Below are 17,318 nucleotides of genomic sequence, written 5' to 3' on the forward strand. Positions count from 1 at the left end.
CCCACTTACCTCTTCGTGTGCAACTCCGCAGCGACCCCGCCCCGAAAAGCCTCCGCGGCTTATGACCACGGAGACTATTTGCTCCCCACTCATTTGCAATTGAAGAGCTAACGCGGGCGGCCAAGAACGGGAGTTTTGTTGCAATAGAGGCAATGAAGCGCTTTCATTGGCTGGCACAAGTGTGCCTCATGGAGGGAGGGCGGGCCTCCATTCTCATTGGCTTGCACGAAATCTTTTTTCGATAGGCTTTCCCAGGATGTCCGCACGTCATCAGAAAGGCGCTGGAAGCTTTGGAAGAAGGATTTGTTTGAGGCGTCTGCACATACGCTGGCGTCAGCATTAAACGCCCGGTCAGCTTTTGCTTTGTTCGACTTCGCAGAACATGCGTCATCAACAGCGTCGGCCAAGTGCGCACGAAGGTGGGAAGGCTGCCTGCTCAGCGCTTTCCCCCATTTTGGTTACTGCATCGAATGCGTGGGACTTTTCGGTAATTATTCCCCACGTCTTCTCACGCTCTTCTCCGAGACCTCGTTCGTTCGTTAGGCTTTCTTTTTTGAACAATCGTTATGCTGTTCGTGTTCAAGTGTTCCTGCTGGTGCAGGCTTCTGCCATGGCGGGGACTTCGAGGAGGATTTGGATCGAAGTGGTCCTTCCCTGTTGGCTACGTTCCTTTCACTCTACCTTCAACAACGCCGCCTTATCCAGGCTGCCCCGGAACACTGTGAGCCCCCACCGGGCGAAGCTGCCGGGCAGCCTTCAGCGGCGTAGGTCCCATTCATGTGCAAAATCGGGCGTTGGATTTCACGGCTGGCGGGTGTTCCCAGGAAACACCGTTACTGGGTTTATCCACATACAAGCAGGGACTGGTGGAATAACTGCGTCTGGTCTTTCTGGGGTGATGAGCAGTGGCTGGCCAACTTTAGGATGACCAAGCGGACCTTCGGAAGAATCATGGACAGTGTGGCTCCCCTCATGCAGCGAGAGGACACAAATATGCGCCGGGCTCTGCCAGTGGAGATGAGAGTTGCAATGGCTATTTGGTATCTGGCCAACCCTAAAACTTCTTCCTCGGTTAGTGGCTGTAACGAAGCAGCGTCTTCGGTAAGTTGGTCTGACAACCGTACAAATGAAGCTGCTCTACGCACTTCTGCTGGGCTGTGCGGGAAACTCTGTTCAAGAGAGTTGTCAGCTTTGCGGATCCCGTGGACCGGGTAAGAGGATCCTTGCCTCTGCAAAGCGGCAACCCTTTGCTCTGGCCATGTCCACTTTGGCATAGTGCACCCCAACTTTGCACCCACTAAACCAAATATGGACCAACATGACTCCAAAAGATGCCATAAGGTCTGGTGCGTTGGCAAATGAACCCATTCTCCTTTTAAATCCACCCTTCAGCATGCTGCATTTAAAGGGAGAATCTTAGGTCCTCAATTAATTAGAAGTTAAAGGAGCTGCTTGGAAGTTCATATAATTCTCTTCAGTCCACTAGGAAAATCAAAGGGGGGTTACAATAGCATTTTGCCTTTCTCCACCGGGAAAATTACCCTGTGAGGTAGGTGCTTCTGAGAGTGCTCGTAGAAGCTGTGACTAGCCCAAGGTCAACAGGCCAGCATGTGTGGGTCTGCTATGGCTAATCCCACAGAGTCCATTCAAGGTATACAGAGACTCCTGGGGGGGGAGTATCTCGCGCTGGGCCCCATTTTCCCCACATGCCTCTACACAGTGTGATTGTCGAGGGGAGGGCAGGGGAGGGCGGGGAAGGCCAGGGGAGGCGGGTTTGTCTTAACCAAAATATCAGGCGTGCTTCTAAAGGCCGCACTTTTCATCCACAGTGCGCTCACAGATGATGTGTGCCGTTTCCATTCATTGGGCCCATGGATTTGCTCACAGACTTTTGGTTAAATGGGATCTGTTTCTGGAACACCTTTGTGCCAACAAACCATGGCTTCCGTGGAAACAAATGCATTTGTGTATCCACATAGCGCGGATTCTTTGAATTCGATGGGTGGCATCACAGTTATTTTCCTCTTGGTCCAATTCCTTTGCGGGTCATTTGCTGGGTTTTCGAAAGCATTGGATTCCCACACTGCGTTGGAGCGGTTGATGGCTGCCGCATCGGTCAGATCACTTCTCCTTCTGGATCTAATGCCAGCTTACGCGAATCAAAAAGGTTACCCTCCTCTAGGGTTCTGATGGCAGTCTCAGACCACAAAGGGAGGTTTTTTGAGGTGCAGACATTGGCCAGGTCGGTGGTGAACCACGCACTCCCACATTTTCCGTGGCACCCGATTTCATTAAATGCATGGATAGGGGGGGAATATCTCGACGGCTTAACCCAACACTCACCTTGAATGGGGTCCCACTGTTCCGGCTGTGGTACTTGCAGATATGGTGCCTTCCACGATCTTGCGCGAAGTGGCTCATGAAAGCGATGCACGGTCGACCACGTGAATCAAGTGGAGCGTGCGGACTTCAACAGGAGGCACGCGTGAAGGCGAAGGTGTGTTGTGGAAGCCCGAGCGAAAGCCTTCGTCGGCTTATACAGCGATGGCAGTGCCTCATGGTAACCACGGATGAGAGTGAGTGTCCCAAACGTCAAGGCCATCATTGGAGCTTGCATTGTGCTCCACAACATATATGTCGTGTCACAGGGCCATGACGCTCCGGAAAGTGAGAATCGGGCAGGACGACTGCTTACTGATATGGGAGCCTGCCTTGGTTTTTGAATTCAGAAGCGAGGGATTATAGCGCATGCCCTCAGACGGCTGTCCATCTTGCCTCAGGGGAAAGCGGTATGCGTGACAGCTCTGGCAGCTTCATATACATGCACCAGTCGGCGTGGACAACTGGGAGGGCTAGGCATGGTGGCCGTTTGCCGTCACTATTTGCACGCATGATATGTCCATATCTCTTGGAGATTTTGTTGTTGAATCAAATAAAAAGTTGACAAATGAAAGCTCTCCTCTCGCATCTTTGTCCGTTAGGTGTGCCATCAATCTGGCATGTGCACACGGCATTGAAGTGTGCTCAGCGATAATCCCGCACTCGACATGTGGGTGGGTGTGGACCGGTTGGTTAGCAGGCATGATGGAAACTAGTGGAGCATGGTTGTTAAATGAAAGGCAGGAGCATCACTCCAGCATTCCCTGGCCGTGGTCCGAAACATTTCTGAAAGGATCGCGGCTCGGAAAAGCCTCCTCCTCCTATCATCCCATGGTCGAAAATGTTCCCCAGATCCTTTCTAGTTAAAGGGCACTCCGGCAAGACACAATTTCGCTGGCATCAGGAAATTGGCAAACATCTTTGCGCAGACTGTAATGTAATGCGTTGACCAGCACTTCCGCCATGGACAGAGGAGTGGGGTAGCAATGGTGCCTGGGGCGGAAGACATGCAGTCCCCCACCCATATCCAATTGGCGGCTGCTGTGTTGCTGGTGTCCCCCTCCCATCCCCAAAAGACATCAGTCAGTCAAGACGGCATTTAAACTGCGGAGAGGCCAAATTTTCATTTTTCATCAATCCAAAATGTTCAGTCCGTTCTCCCAAACAAGCCTGCAAAAGGTTGACCCCAATCACTGTCACAGCTTTGTACATCTCAGAGGGTGCTTGTTGTGAGGTGCAATGGGAAAGGGGACTGTTAGGCCTTGCTCAACTTTGCTGCTGGTGTATCACGGGCTGTGGGCCCTCAAAGGTGCCTCCCTCTTCTGATCTTTGCATTTTTTGGGGGGGCAAGTTTGGCAGTGCGCAGTGTCGTGGCCCCTGGACCAAACTACACGCAGCCTGAGGGGTGTCGTCAGCAGGCTCCACTGAAAGTGCAGCCCAGGTTTGGTGAGGTTTGGGTCAGTGGGTCACCGGCTGTGGGCCCTCAAAGTTGCCTCCCTCCTCTCATCTATGCTGCCCATGGGACCCAATAGGTTTAAGGCCTGCATGATTTCTTTGGTGAAGTCAGCCGCATTATGGTTGCCATCTCTCCATTATAGGAAAAATAATGGAGGGAAATAGGAAATAGTCTTGTTGTTAAATCCAAAACCCTTTTACCTGTCTCTGACTTTCTTCCACTTGCTCTGACTTTCTGCTTCTTCTTCTGCGCCTACAGTGGTGTGCTCAAACAAAGTGGGAATTATTCCACGGGTTCACTGTTTAAACACTTGCACACTTTCTCTACATATCAGACAAATAGAGTAGGTCCCTGTAGAAAAGAACTGGAGGACATTTGTGGTGCTCAAAACCAGCGGGAGACCAGTTTAATTTTTACCCATTGGTGACAATGGAGTAGCCGACCTCAGACCAAAAAAAAAAGTAAAAAGGAAGTTCTGATTCATGTTAGAAAATGTAAATAGGATTTTATTTATTTATTTTACCAGATTTTATTTATTTATTATTTTGATTCATTCCCTTCCCTTTATAACAAGGTCAGCCAGCAGGCTTCATGTGCAGGAGTGCGGAAACAAATCTAGATTAGAATCTGCCGCTCATGTGGAGGAGATTACAGTCCACCTGCTGTTAATCACTGCAACAGATGGTCTCCAAACACACACACACACACACACACACACACACACACACACACACACACACACACACACACACACACACACACACACACAGAAATGACAGGTAATATCCCAAACAGCATAGTGACAAGAAAGACGGGCTCAGGGCGATCAAGATAGCGGATTGGCTCAGATAGAGACTCTTCAGGGAATGCTAATGTAACCCCCATGCTCAGAATGGGTTGACCCAGAAAGGGGGGGAGAGTCAAAGCAGCAGAAGGCTGCAGAGCTCGTGTAGTTTGGAGGAGGCAAGGCTATCAGACTCGGGCCATGATTTGTATAAGCCCTTACCACCTTGTAAAGGTACATTGGCTTTGCAATGTTGTTGGGAACTGCTGGGAAAGGTAGTTGTGCCAACTTTTGCGGTGTTATGCGTAAATGTTGGAGTTTATCGCGCATTTTTATGTTTTGTAATGTAGTGAGAGATCTCCTGGAAAACTTCATCATGTGGAATCCTATTCACCAAGCCCTTGCTTAGGGTCTTCAGTGAGCCTCACCCAATTCTGCAAAGAGGAATTGGACTTTTGCATTATAAGACTGTGGATATAAGGACTTGAAAATGCAACCTGAACAAGGACCTTGAAGTGTGCATGCATGATCTTGATGTTATATATGTCATATGTTAGAAATTAAATCGCTTTTCGCTTTTTTTTTTTTTTTAATTTTGTTGCTGCTAACTCTCATTCCAAGTTCTGGGTCCCACAGAACCCATACAGATACAGGTTGCACTTGACACCCTAACGTGAACAAGAAAAATGCAGGGAAATCCCACGGCACGTGGAACAGGAAAGAGCAAGGGCATGTTATTTTAACTTTCCACAGCCTGTGCTGTGAGGGCGACTGTGAAAAAGACCGGTCCCGCTTCCACGCAGAGTCCGCTTATGCGTGACAGCTTCCGGAAATTTCCCGGTTTACGCTGGGCAGAGGAACGGGGCGATCACGTTAGACACGTTGTAAGAACGTTGAAATGCACGTCTTCTCATACTTACATATCTAGTCGCGGAACGCTTACTGGCGCTTACGTCTTGATCGTTCCGTTTTGGCGCTTTTTTTAAACGGACGCACATGTGCAAATCCGTCTCCTGACCGTTTCTTCGCGACGTCTTTACGGGGAAGGAAGGAAAAAATAATGTCGTTGGGGAGCTGCAGCACCACACAGGCCTCCCCCCTTAGGGCGCATAAAAGGGCTGCTACTGGCGGCACAGAGGTGCAAGTAATGCTGGGGGCAGTGAAGGAGGGGCTTTTCCCCTCTTCTCATGGGGCAACACAAAGCTCCCCAACAAGAGTGGGACAGCTTTACTTTTTTAGTGCAGTGCGAGCTCTGAGGTCCCAGGGGTATGAAAGGACAATTCCACAGGCTCGCACCAAGTGGAAGAACATAAAGAAAGCCTTTTATGACTCCAGGAGGATGTGGCAGGGGAGGCCACCCACCAAAGGCAGGCCACATTTCTACATGGAGATGGAAGAATTGTGGCACCTTGCAGGCGAGCCATCGGAAGAGGAGCGATTCCCGGAGCGTAAGTGGAGGGCAGAATAAAACAGGGATGTTTTGTGAGATTGCTTTATAGCAGTCTCCCTGGTTTGTTACAAGGGGCCCCTTAATTTTGAAATCCAAAAGTGGATGCACCATCCCCCGACAGACTGCAGTGTGGGAATGTTGGAGATGAGGCTGAACCCATGATTGATTCAGACTCATGACCCACAATGCTGATTTTCCCCAGATTGCAGTGCTGTGCCAAGGTCTTACTCGGGGTGGCCACTTAGAAATCACCTGTTTTACCTAAATGATTGATTGTTCAAAAGGAGATTGCAGAAAGCTGGTGTGTCCACCTTTTGCACTGGGCACGTTGGCCCGTCAAACTTTGGTTTTCCCCGGTGTTCCCATCTGCCCTCAATTTTTGGCAAGATAACAGCCTGAGTGTCATGTGGAGCGAAATGTCTTTCGCGTCCCTTTGATGCATTGCCACATCATCCAAAAAATGTGCTCTCACTTTGAGAAGCCTCCTTGACGGCAATTCACTCTTGAACCTACCAATGACGCCCTTCTTCTAATGATTTCCCCGCTGACAGGCACTCTCACTCCCCAACCGGGAGGCGGAAAGGTCCTCAGAAGGAGGAAGAGGCTGCACCGCTGGAGGAAGCGGATCAGGGGCGAAGAGATTGCAGGAAGTGGGTGAGATTTCACTATTCAATTTGTCGGTTCGATCCTCCAGCCATAATCACCATGGTTAGGTGACTGACCTCCTGTTGCCTTTGCATTTCAGGGCTTATTACATCAGCGAGAGCGGGCTGAATTGCCGCTGCAAGGGAGACACCGCCTCCAATGACCCAGGGCTCCCTCGAGGGAATTTCTCCCGTCACCATGGTGCTGATGAGTGAGTAATCCCTTCACTGCCTCTCCTCCAGTTGATCATGCCGCTTTCACCCTCCGTGGTTTCAGCAGAGGCAAGATCCAGCCGGCACAGTTTCCACAATGCAATTACATGCAATTTCATTAAGATTGCTGTGGTGTGTGAAGGGGACACCTCTCCCATCAAAACAGACATGTCTCTCTCCCCAACAACTCTTTTCCCACCCTAACCCTAACCCTTCCGGGGGTGGGGGGGAAGAGAGAGTCATGAGATAACTCAGCCACAGCCTTCCATGCGCAGGAGCGGGGAGAAAAAATAAGCCTGTTGTGGCCAAACTAAATTGAAACCCCGGAAGCCAAGGTATCCATACATTGATTGCATCTCCAGGACACCCTCCTGTAGCCGTCCTAAAAGTGTGGTGCCTCTGTCTTCCAAAATGTGCAGCCTGCCTACACATTCGGAAATTCCCCATTGGCTACATTGGAGCAAAGTCATTGCAAAACCAGTAATCTTGGGCAAATTTCTTGGGGTGCCTGGTAGGGGAGTGCTCTAGAAGCCTGTGACACCACATTTTCAGGGTTTCATCTGCTAACTCTTCTTATGATGCCACCAAAGTTTGGTGAACTGAGGTTCAGCGGGACAAATGGTATGTTCAATCAAATGGGTAGCCCACATCTCCGGTTGTTCTCCGGTAACCCCCATGCGGAGAGGCCAGTAGAATAACAAAAGTGTAATGTGGTTGCGGTTGTAAAGACGGTGTGTGATAACCTCTGCGCCCATGTTCATTTATTGAAACTTTTGGAGCTCCCGGCCAGCATGGTTTGGAAATGCGGGTTATTGTGTGAAATAAGCAATGAAGTAGATCTCAGGTTGCTGGACATGCATGGATTTGACACCTTCCCTCTCCTCCCTTCCCTTCCAGTCCGAGATCTCCAGCGCCGTGTGGCATCCCTGGAGGCGGCGGAGAAGAGGCACGAGGCGGAACTCCGGGCCATGCGGCAAGCCAACATGGAACTGGAGGCCACACTCGAGCGCCGATTGGCGCTTTCAGAGCGTTAGATAGGGAGTAGCTAACTCTGGTGGTCCGACAAATTGTACTGTTGTGTTGTGTTGTGGTTTTTGTATAGTATGTTGATTTTGTGCATAGTTTCTTAAAATTTGTACATAGTTGTACACCTTTGTGCATTGCTTTGTTAAAATTAAACCTTTTGGACATATCGCGTTTGTTTTGAAATCTTTTCAAAAAAATAGAAAAATCATCTCCCTCCAAACGTGACTGAATGGTGGGTGGGAATCTGTGGAATGAAGCCCTCAGTCAATCACACCCATTGTTTTCTCCCATGTAGCACATTGAAAGTTGGAGGAAGCTTCCAGAGTTGAGGTTTGCTTCCTAGTTAGAACAGTTGAGGTTGGCTTCCTAGTTTAACCACCATTGAAAATGATGTTGTGTGGTGGTGGATTCCAGCATCACAGGAGCCACCTGGGGGGGGGGAGGGCTGATTTTGAACTGGGCTCCATTTCCCCTAGCCATGCCCTCTATTAATAGCCAAAGGGGAAGGAGTGAAAATGGGAATGCCGACCTTCTCGCGAGCCCAGGTGGTGGTGGGGACCCTGCAGGGGTTTGGGAGTCTGCTATCCCTGGCCTCGAGAGGCGGCTTTGCTTAGTAAAGCTCCTGGAGGTGGGGGCGAGACCTTGCTTGCCGCGGGCCTTGGGAAGGCATGGCCCTGGCGTGTTTGCCCCAGCCCCAAAGCCCACCCCTTAAAAATCTGTACCTGCACCCCTCTCAAAGCCCAGCTCCCACAGCTGCAGTTCTGTAAATATAACACCTTGCACCATAAAAAAAGAGAAATCCCCATCACAATAGACATATATATTAATTGACGTCTTTTGTACACCACTTTTCTCCCCAGTGAGGACGTACAGAAGCTTACTTCATTCTCCAGCGTGGTTAAAGAGCAGGAGTGAACTCTAATCTGCGATTTATCCACGTTTTGTTTCCCCACTCACCTACCAGCTGGGTGACCTTTGGGCTTTCGTCAGTTCTTCTCCGAAACTCTCTCAGCCACACGCACATCACAAGAAGTCTGCTTTTGGTAGAGGAAGGAAAAGTTTATAAGTCGCTTTGAGACTCCTTATAGAAGAGACAGTCAAGTGTATGTTCAAAATCTTCTTCATCATCTTCTCCCATTTTCCCTCATAACATCCCTGTGAGGTGGGTTTTTATGTTTGTGACTGGTCAAAGGTCAGGTCGCACTCAACTAGTTGCCATGCAGGACAGGGATGCATACCGGTCTACCAGATTCCAGTCAGATGCTTTGACTGCTGCATCATGCCATGTTACGCTTTGGATAGCTCAAAATCACAGCACTCTACATTTGCTGGATTTTCTTTTTAGGCAATCCTTTCATGAACCAAAACGGGGTTTGTCATGTAACACCACATTTCTCTATTTGGAATGGCTTTTAACTTCTTTATACCTCCAAAAACTGTTTCAAACCTTACACACTCTCACACACATCAATAAAGATTGCTGTGAGAGGAAGCTTCTCAGAGAAGTAGTGATTCCTACCCTCAGCGGCCCCACAATATCAGTAATCCTCACCACCAACATTGTGGGCTGAAAGATCCTTTTTTTTCCCCTGCAATTCGGTTTTTCCCACTTTCATTGGAGAATTCTCGATGTTATGCACAACAGACCCTAAGTCTGGTACTTGCAGTCCCATTTGGGGTGTACCATGCGTGCAGCATATGTGGGTGGGTGGTCGGGGCAGGATGAATAAAACTGATGAAATGCAATCTGAAATATTCGTTTGACGCACTGCTGAACTAGAGACTGGAGTTCATTTTCTTCATACTTGGCTATAAATATTTCCTCACACTATTGGATAAACCAGTTTGCCAGTCTGAAAACCATTTTTTCCAAGATGTCTCCTGGAAAAAACAGCTCAGATGCCAGAACAACAATCCAAGGCTATATGCGAATTTGAATCTGTGCTCAAGGCCCCAGTCCTTGCCTGGGTGTGTCTCTGCAAAGTGCCAGGTGCCCATTCCTCATAAAATAGACACCTCATACCCAACCTCATAAAACAAAGGGACAACTCTCTTAGATGAATACAACTAAAGCAAAGGAACCATCTTAACACACAAGAAAAATTCCCAGTTTCGGTCTCAAAAAAATTAGCTGAGTATTGCCCTCAGTATCCCAATGGGAATGTATTCACCAAGGAAAAAATCCTACATTCCCAACCAATAATCTGTGGAATGAAGCCCTCGGTCAGTCACACCCATTGTTTTTTCTCCCATGTTGCACATAGAGGAAAGTTGGAGATAAAAGGCAAGAAAGGGGAAACACTAAAGCGTAGGCCATGACTAGTGGGAGAAGGGTAAGATGGGTGTTGGAGCATTAGGTTGGGCCCCTGCAGATTGCAACAAATGGGGAATGAGGAATCTTTGAGAAAGCAGGAAAAAAGGGTTCTGAAAAGATGGAGTGACAGGGAGAGGAGCAGCACACCATGCCACGCTCGAAGCATGTTTGATTCTTTCCACTCCCACACATGCCCTGAGAGACAGATGGCAGCACTGATTCATCCTGGATCGCACACCACATGTGGTGTTCTCTGTGTGGTGTGGAAGAAAAGTGCCCTGCTGTGTGGCATGTGATACACCGAAATTGTCAGGAGAAGCGGTGCAATCCTTTCTGCCTCTCCCAGAAATTTCTTTTGGAAAAAAGCAAAGGTTTGATTGATAAATGGACTCCTTGCAAGCGGTTTCCCAGTAACGTCTGGAACACTTTTCTCAATCCCCAAAACCCAGACTCCTCTGCCAACTGGGCCGCACCTGCAAACAGAAGCGCTGACCTTTAAAGATACTATTCTTGTTTTGAAAGTAGATGAGACAATCCCTCATGCACTCCCACAAGTTCACGCTGTGAATCTCCCACGCCTTTGGCATTTTTTAGCACACATTTCTTACACTCCTGTACTGGAAATCATTGGCTAGAGCTTCGCTTGGTGCATGCGCATTTCATGATTATGATCCAAGCAGGCAAACGTGGAATGAAGGCACTTCTGTCGATTAGCTCAAAAATGGAGCATTTGAAATGCACGGGTGAGAAGGGCCCCATGGAACACTTCTCCTGCTCTGAACATCCCTTTCCACACCGCCCCACGCATGCCACATCCAATCACGAAGCGGCAATGTCAGATGCAATGAGACATAACTTTTAGATTCAACCTGACAACAAAGCATTAACAGTCTCCACACACATTATGTGGAGAGAAAACAGTTGAAAACAAGGTGAGAGAAAACTCAAAACAATGACTGGTTGCTAAAGACGTCAGCTCCTTACAAAATCGAAAAATCTGTTTCCCTGCCTCTGCGGACCCTGCCACTGGCCTCCCTCCCCATCTCTGGTCCAATGGATTGCATGTCAGCGCACTCACTCCATCTCACTCCCGCGATAGCGCTCACGTTTTGCTTAGGAACCTTTTGTTACACCGGCTCCCCCAGGACACTCTGGCGTTTTCGGGTGCCTGCGCTTTGCTTTGGGAAAGAGACCCTTGCTGGGTACCTGAAAAATGCAGCGAGCGTTTGGACGGTGGTCTGTTCTCCATTGCACTCTTGTCAGATTTGGAATGGTGGTGAGAGCAGCAGGTGCCAATCTCTGGAGTGTTTGGAACAAGGACTGATGGTGACGCCCTTGCATGCGACCCTCCATGCAGTTGGAAAAACATGTCCCGTATTTGGTCGGGGGGGGGGGGGCCTCCCTGAGCAAGCTTGGCGACGTGGCAGTTGTGGCCGCCAGGAAGTGACGACCAGATGAGGGAGTGGTGTTCCTGGGTACCTGAAACTCAAGGCGCCCTCCCCCTTCTTGCTCTCCGCGCTGCACATGGCTGACGAGTGCCTCCAGTATTGTGTTTGCCCGCTCCGCTGTGCCAACTCTTTGGCAGAACGCGTCCACCACCCTTTCAATCGCAGTGTTTCCCCTATCTATCGCGAGATCGCCATAAAATTCGTGTATCAAAGCGCTGCCGTGACTCAACCAGCCTCTTGTCCTACGCTCCCTGCGGCCTCGGCCTCTCCCTCGCTCTGAATTCATGGCACGTCGCGAGAAGTCTCGGGCAAGAACCCCCCACACGTAAGTGAAGTCTAATCCTTTCTCTGGTAGCCCGACGTTCAGGGGTCCCTTCACCTTCAGGCGGTCCAGCAGGTTGACCTAGTGGATGAGACATACACCTTGTTAGCATAGTTACACAAAACTGATTGTTCCGGCGCTGAGTTCGCTGGGCATATGACGTAGATGACCACCGGCGTTCACGCGGGGCATGACCAGGCAGCAGGATGGATGTGTTGAATAGCCAATTCAGCCATACCTTCATCACCTGTGGGCAAGGGCCTGCCTTCCTCATGCACCTGTTGCTCTCCCTGGCCCTCCATCGCTTGCTCCAAGTCATCGTCATTGGCATCTGAATGTGGACATGAGGAGAGCATGTGTGAACGACATTGCAACCTTTGAGTAACGTGACCAGTTGTCAACCTTTCATAGCGGTCTAGTTGAAAGGTCGTTACGTAGCATTGAAAACATGGCTGTGTGCAAAGGCCCACATCTGTCTGCTTGATAATTGAGCAAGGCATTCCTCAGTTAGCCGAAGGCATTGCCAGCTAGCTGTAGCACAGCGGCCTAGATTCCGTGTCACCTACCGTGGATGCCCTCCTCCTCTACATGGGCCTGTTCTCCTCTCATTGTCGCATCCTGATCCCCTCCTACAGGAAAGTGTGAGAGAGTGACTGTAGAGTGTTGTTTCAGCAGCACCAAAAGTCTTTACTCATGCCTTGTGCATTAAGCATGTAATTCGCTCACAGATAACCTAGATACCCAAGCAAATATCAGCATCTGCCTTCACCAGATGCAAGTCGGGCCATTGGAGAATACAAACCAAGAACCGTGCTAGTTTCCCTAGAAGACTACAGTTAGGGGAGCACTTTAGGGGTATCCATTTTTAATATTCCTAGCAGGACAAATCTTGGGCACACATTTTTTGCCAAAAGGAGAATAATGCCGCCTGTGGGCGGATCTTTGCCCGGACAGAATCAGTCACACCTTGTGACTTTCTTGCCCACAGTGTACACAGATTTGGAAATCTAGCAGCAGCACGAAGTCAGGCCTCCAACCCCAGGCTGCCCAGATGACAACCCCAGTGTTCCCCCCCCTTTGATTGATGAAGCTCCTTCATTCCCTTTGTTTGTTTGTTCATCTTCTTGTTTTTCGCCTGCAGGGGGCGCGTTGTTTGATATGCCAGCACCTAACGTTCATGTTTATTTTTGTGGAGTGTCTTGATGAGACCACCCAGGGTAGTTGTGGTCTGTCTCAGTGGGGTCCAGAGCCATGGACACCGAAAGGTTGTGCCCCCATCACCCATTGTTTCCAATGAGAGCAAATGGGATATGGGAGCTCCACCAATGAGTGTCCAAAACTGTGAGCAACCTGAAACAAACTTCACCAGACATGGGTGGTGTCATCAGGAGAGTTTACCAAAAAGACCCTGAAAGTTCTGATGCCTCTATCTTAACCACGGCACCCTCGAGAGTGGGCGCTGCCCTCAATTTCCCAATGTACTCGTCTGAAATCTAGCGCCCTCCCCAGGGGTCTCAGGGGAGAATATGAGATCCTCAGTTTAGAAGAAGAGGAGGAGTACGGAGTTGCCCCCCCCTCCTGCAGGATACTCTTAGTGGCTCACAAACTCCTTGCCCTCCCCCCCCCTTAACAAATGGCCATTCAATGTCGGTGAGGCTAAGAGAGCTTCATAAAACGATCACTACTGGAAGCTCACCCTGCAGGTTTGTCTAGGAGTACACAGGCTCAGCAAAATTCTCCAGAGCAAAGCCTTCCGCACGCAGCTAGGGAAATGGCTGGAGTGGGGAATCACATACCCGCCCTCGATCCAGAGTGTGAACGCATAGCCGCTTCGAACACCACACCAAATTAATAATCTACCCCAAATCATCATCACTGGCACTCTGATTAAAACCACAGTGGGTTCCCAGATCTCTACCTTGATGGTGGATTTTAAAGGAGGATTCTGTCTTTTAAAGGTGGATTTCCAGCATCTTTAGTAATGGTCGCTGGGTTGGTGGCTGAGGGAAAAATGACTTTTGCACCATGCACCGCTGCCTAATGCCACTGGTCGCACGAGAAACTCATATAATGGTGTCTGCTGCCCCTGACCTGGGAGAACCGCCTTTCTGGGCACAGGGCAAGGTGTGCGGATTGGTGCAGATGGGTCATGTCCTATGTGAGGTTGGGGGAATGGCCTCACTCTCAAACCACCCTCCCTTGTGAAAAGTAGACACATACGTCAACGTCTGGTATTCCCCTTTCAAGTGCCCCCACCCACATGGTTTTTCCACTGTGACCAAAAATGAGCTTTGGCAAACACATTTCAGGGTGCGTGACAGTGGGCCTCCTGTACTGCACCACGTGGTTGGCATCATAAGGATCTTTTCCTGGTGGGGTCACCTTGGGCTAGTCACAGCTTCTCGGGGCTATCTGTCAGCCCCACAAACCTCACAGAGTGCTTGCTGTAAGGGGGGAAGGGCAAGGAGATTGTAAGCCCATTTGAGTGTCCTGCAGGAGAAAAGGGGGCGTTCTAAATTCCAAAATTTTCATGTTCTTCTGATGACAACCCCAGGAAACTTGTTTGCCTACCTTTAATTCCATTTCCTAATCAGGTACTCCTAGAAATTTGGCCAGTTCACCTTGTCTCGCAGTTATTTTTATCCACTCCGGCTAAAGAGCCGCAACAAAAATCCACTAGGGATTCTGCTGGGCCAACACCCCCCCCCCGCCACTGCCATGTTGCGGCGCTTCCAATGAACTCCACACGTTCAACGACATGTTGCAGTTCATGCATGGGAAACCACTTGCCGTTTCCCCACCCAGCCACGCTCCACACTCACCCATGGCCATGTTCTCCCGTTGATTCTCTGTCCCCTGAGTGCCCGTACCTGTGGCTACAGAGGAAAAGTAAATGTGATGAGGGTAAGGTTTCTTTCTAAGATATGGGCCTATCACCAGACCATGGCAATGCACCCCCACAGAAGATTCATGCACCCTGCTGTCCTGAAGTTAGAGAGAAAAGGGGGGGCATGCTGCCAAAAGCAGAGACTTCAGGCTGGGCAAGCGTGCCTTAGCTAAGTGGGATTGTACATTGAGAAGGCACTTTGCGTGCACTTGAACGGGTGGCTTTAACCGCTCTCTGTGCTGTGCATGGTCGGCCATCATCGCCGTAATGTCTTGGAGGTTCAGTACACATTCAGTCCATGCTCAGCGCAGTCATGAAATTCTCTACTGTGGAGGCACAGTCGACCCCTTCCACCCATCACTCACCTTGCGCCTCACTCCCCGATGGCCGTAGCGGCATGTTGATGCTGACACCTGTGTTCATATAAACAGAGAAGCATGAATGAGTGGGTGACCAGAGGGTCCCAGCTCAGCCACACCAGGCCATATGAGGATGAGATGTGCAGATGAAACGGACCACAAATCACCAGCGTTACGGCCTTCCTTGGGGGGGGGGGGTGTTTGTTTTGGGAGAGTGCCTATGCAGCTCACATCCCCAAGACGGCATGCAAGGAAACACCGTCCCCATTTCGGGAAAGGGGATGTGTTGGTTTCAGGGCATCAAAAGAGAAAAGGGGAGGTTGCACTCACCTGACTCCAGCAAAGATGGACTGGAGGGAAGAATGTCCATCGCATTGATGGTCAATAATGGGCGACGATTGCCATGCGGAGCTCCAATGGCAGACTGCTGGGTGGAGCTTTGCGTGGCTACTCCGGCAGAAGGAGCCCTGCGGCTCACTTAAAAACGAAGCCGCAATTCCACGATCCGCTCTGTATGGCTCATCATTATTTACTGATTTGTCATTTGCAAAAATGCGGTCAAGCTCGCTATAGTAAGGGATGATCTTTCGGGAGTTCCCAGAAACCGCGTTGTGTTGCTTGCAGCGTTTGAGATCCCTCTTCAGTCCCTTCGCTTTAGTTCTGCATTCCACCGCTGATCTCGAGTGGCCCCTGCCACGCATCTCTGTGGCCACAGTAGCAAAGACGTCCATGTTTCTGTGCTGTTTTTGCAAGGCGCTCTGCACCGACTGCTCCCCCCAAATGCTGATGAGGTCCCTCGTTTCCTCATCACGCCACTGCACACCTCGCCCACCTGTCTGCTTTCCCGAAGAGACCGATGCAGCAACGGAGGCATTTCCGGAATCAGTCATGATTTAAAAACGTCGAAAACGTCGAGACGTTGGTTCAAAGCCTTGAACTCACGTACTCACATGCACTCACGTGCGTGCAACTGGAATGGCGGAATTGCAGAAAAGAAACTTCGCGCATGCGCAATGCGCACGCTCCTCCCCGCGGCGATATGATTGGGCAGGCAGGAAAAAGAAAAGAAAGTGAAAATCTGTACTTGCCGCTGCCACCGACTACCTCGTCTGCTCTGCTCTGCAGCACTTCAAACTAAATTCGTTGAGAATTCGCAGCCGTAAACCTCGAAGGGAGGAATATCGGCACGTCACGTTGTGCACACGTCTCAAAGCCCTACATTGAACTATAGGGTGTCGCAACGATTGTACGTCATCATGTAGGCTCATTCCGTGCGCTGACGGTGATGCCCTCCCCAAACAAAATGGAGGATTCTTTCCCCTGATTGGCCGGTTAGCTCTGCGCCCCAGCGAATCAACCACGCGTCATCTTCCGGGTTCCCCACCACCCCCGCGCCAAGTGCGGGGTTTGGGAAATGTTGCTGTTGTTTGAGGAGCTGAATTGCCGCGCGCCAGGGAGGAGGAAGAGCAGCAAATTCTGCGCAGCCGCGCAGTGGACGCTGGTGATGTGGGGAACGTCCTGGATCCCCGCGTCTGATCAAGAGGAAACCCCGCGGCTAATGGTGAGTGGGGAGCGACCCCCTGGGTTTTAAAAAAAACCCTCTAAAATGTTGATCTTTTTCAAAAAATTCTGCGTTGAACCTACTTCCAAGGGAATATCACAGGCACCCAACTGCTTTATTTTTCTCACCCGCTTGATGTCATGTCAGCTTTGTTTCTGCTGAGCCACTGACTGGCGTGGCAGCCCACCCTTTCTGAAATATTTCCCAAACATGTGTTCGGCCCATGGAAGGAACTGAGTGCCATTTCACCAAAGTGTGCACAGGAATGGATTCACAGCCATATTTCAATGCTTCAGATGAGCAGTTCTAGCTGACAATTCCACTGCTGCTATGCTCTTTGCAGGCTACCTTGCCTACAAGTCCTGGTGGCCTTTGACAGCTCTTCCAGGACCCTGGCAAGTGAGCCTGTGTGGGAAAGCATGAGTGCTCTCCCTATTCCTGCTTGCTGTTACCAAGAGCTGCTTGCTAGATGAGC

The sequence above is a fragment of the Sphaerodactylus townsendi genome, linkage group LG01 (assembly GCF_021028975.2).
Source record: "Sphaerodactylus townsendi isolate TG3544 linkage group LG01, MPM_Stown_v2.3, whole genome shotgun sequence".
NCBI classification, from domain to species: Eukaryota; Metazoa; Chordata; class Lepidosauria; order Squamata; family Sphaerodactylidae; genus Sphaerodactylus; species Sphaerodactylus townsendi.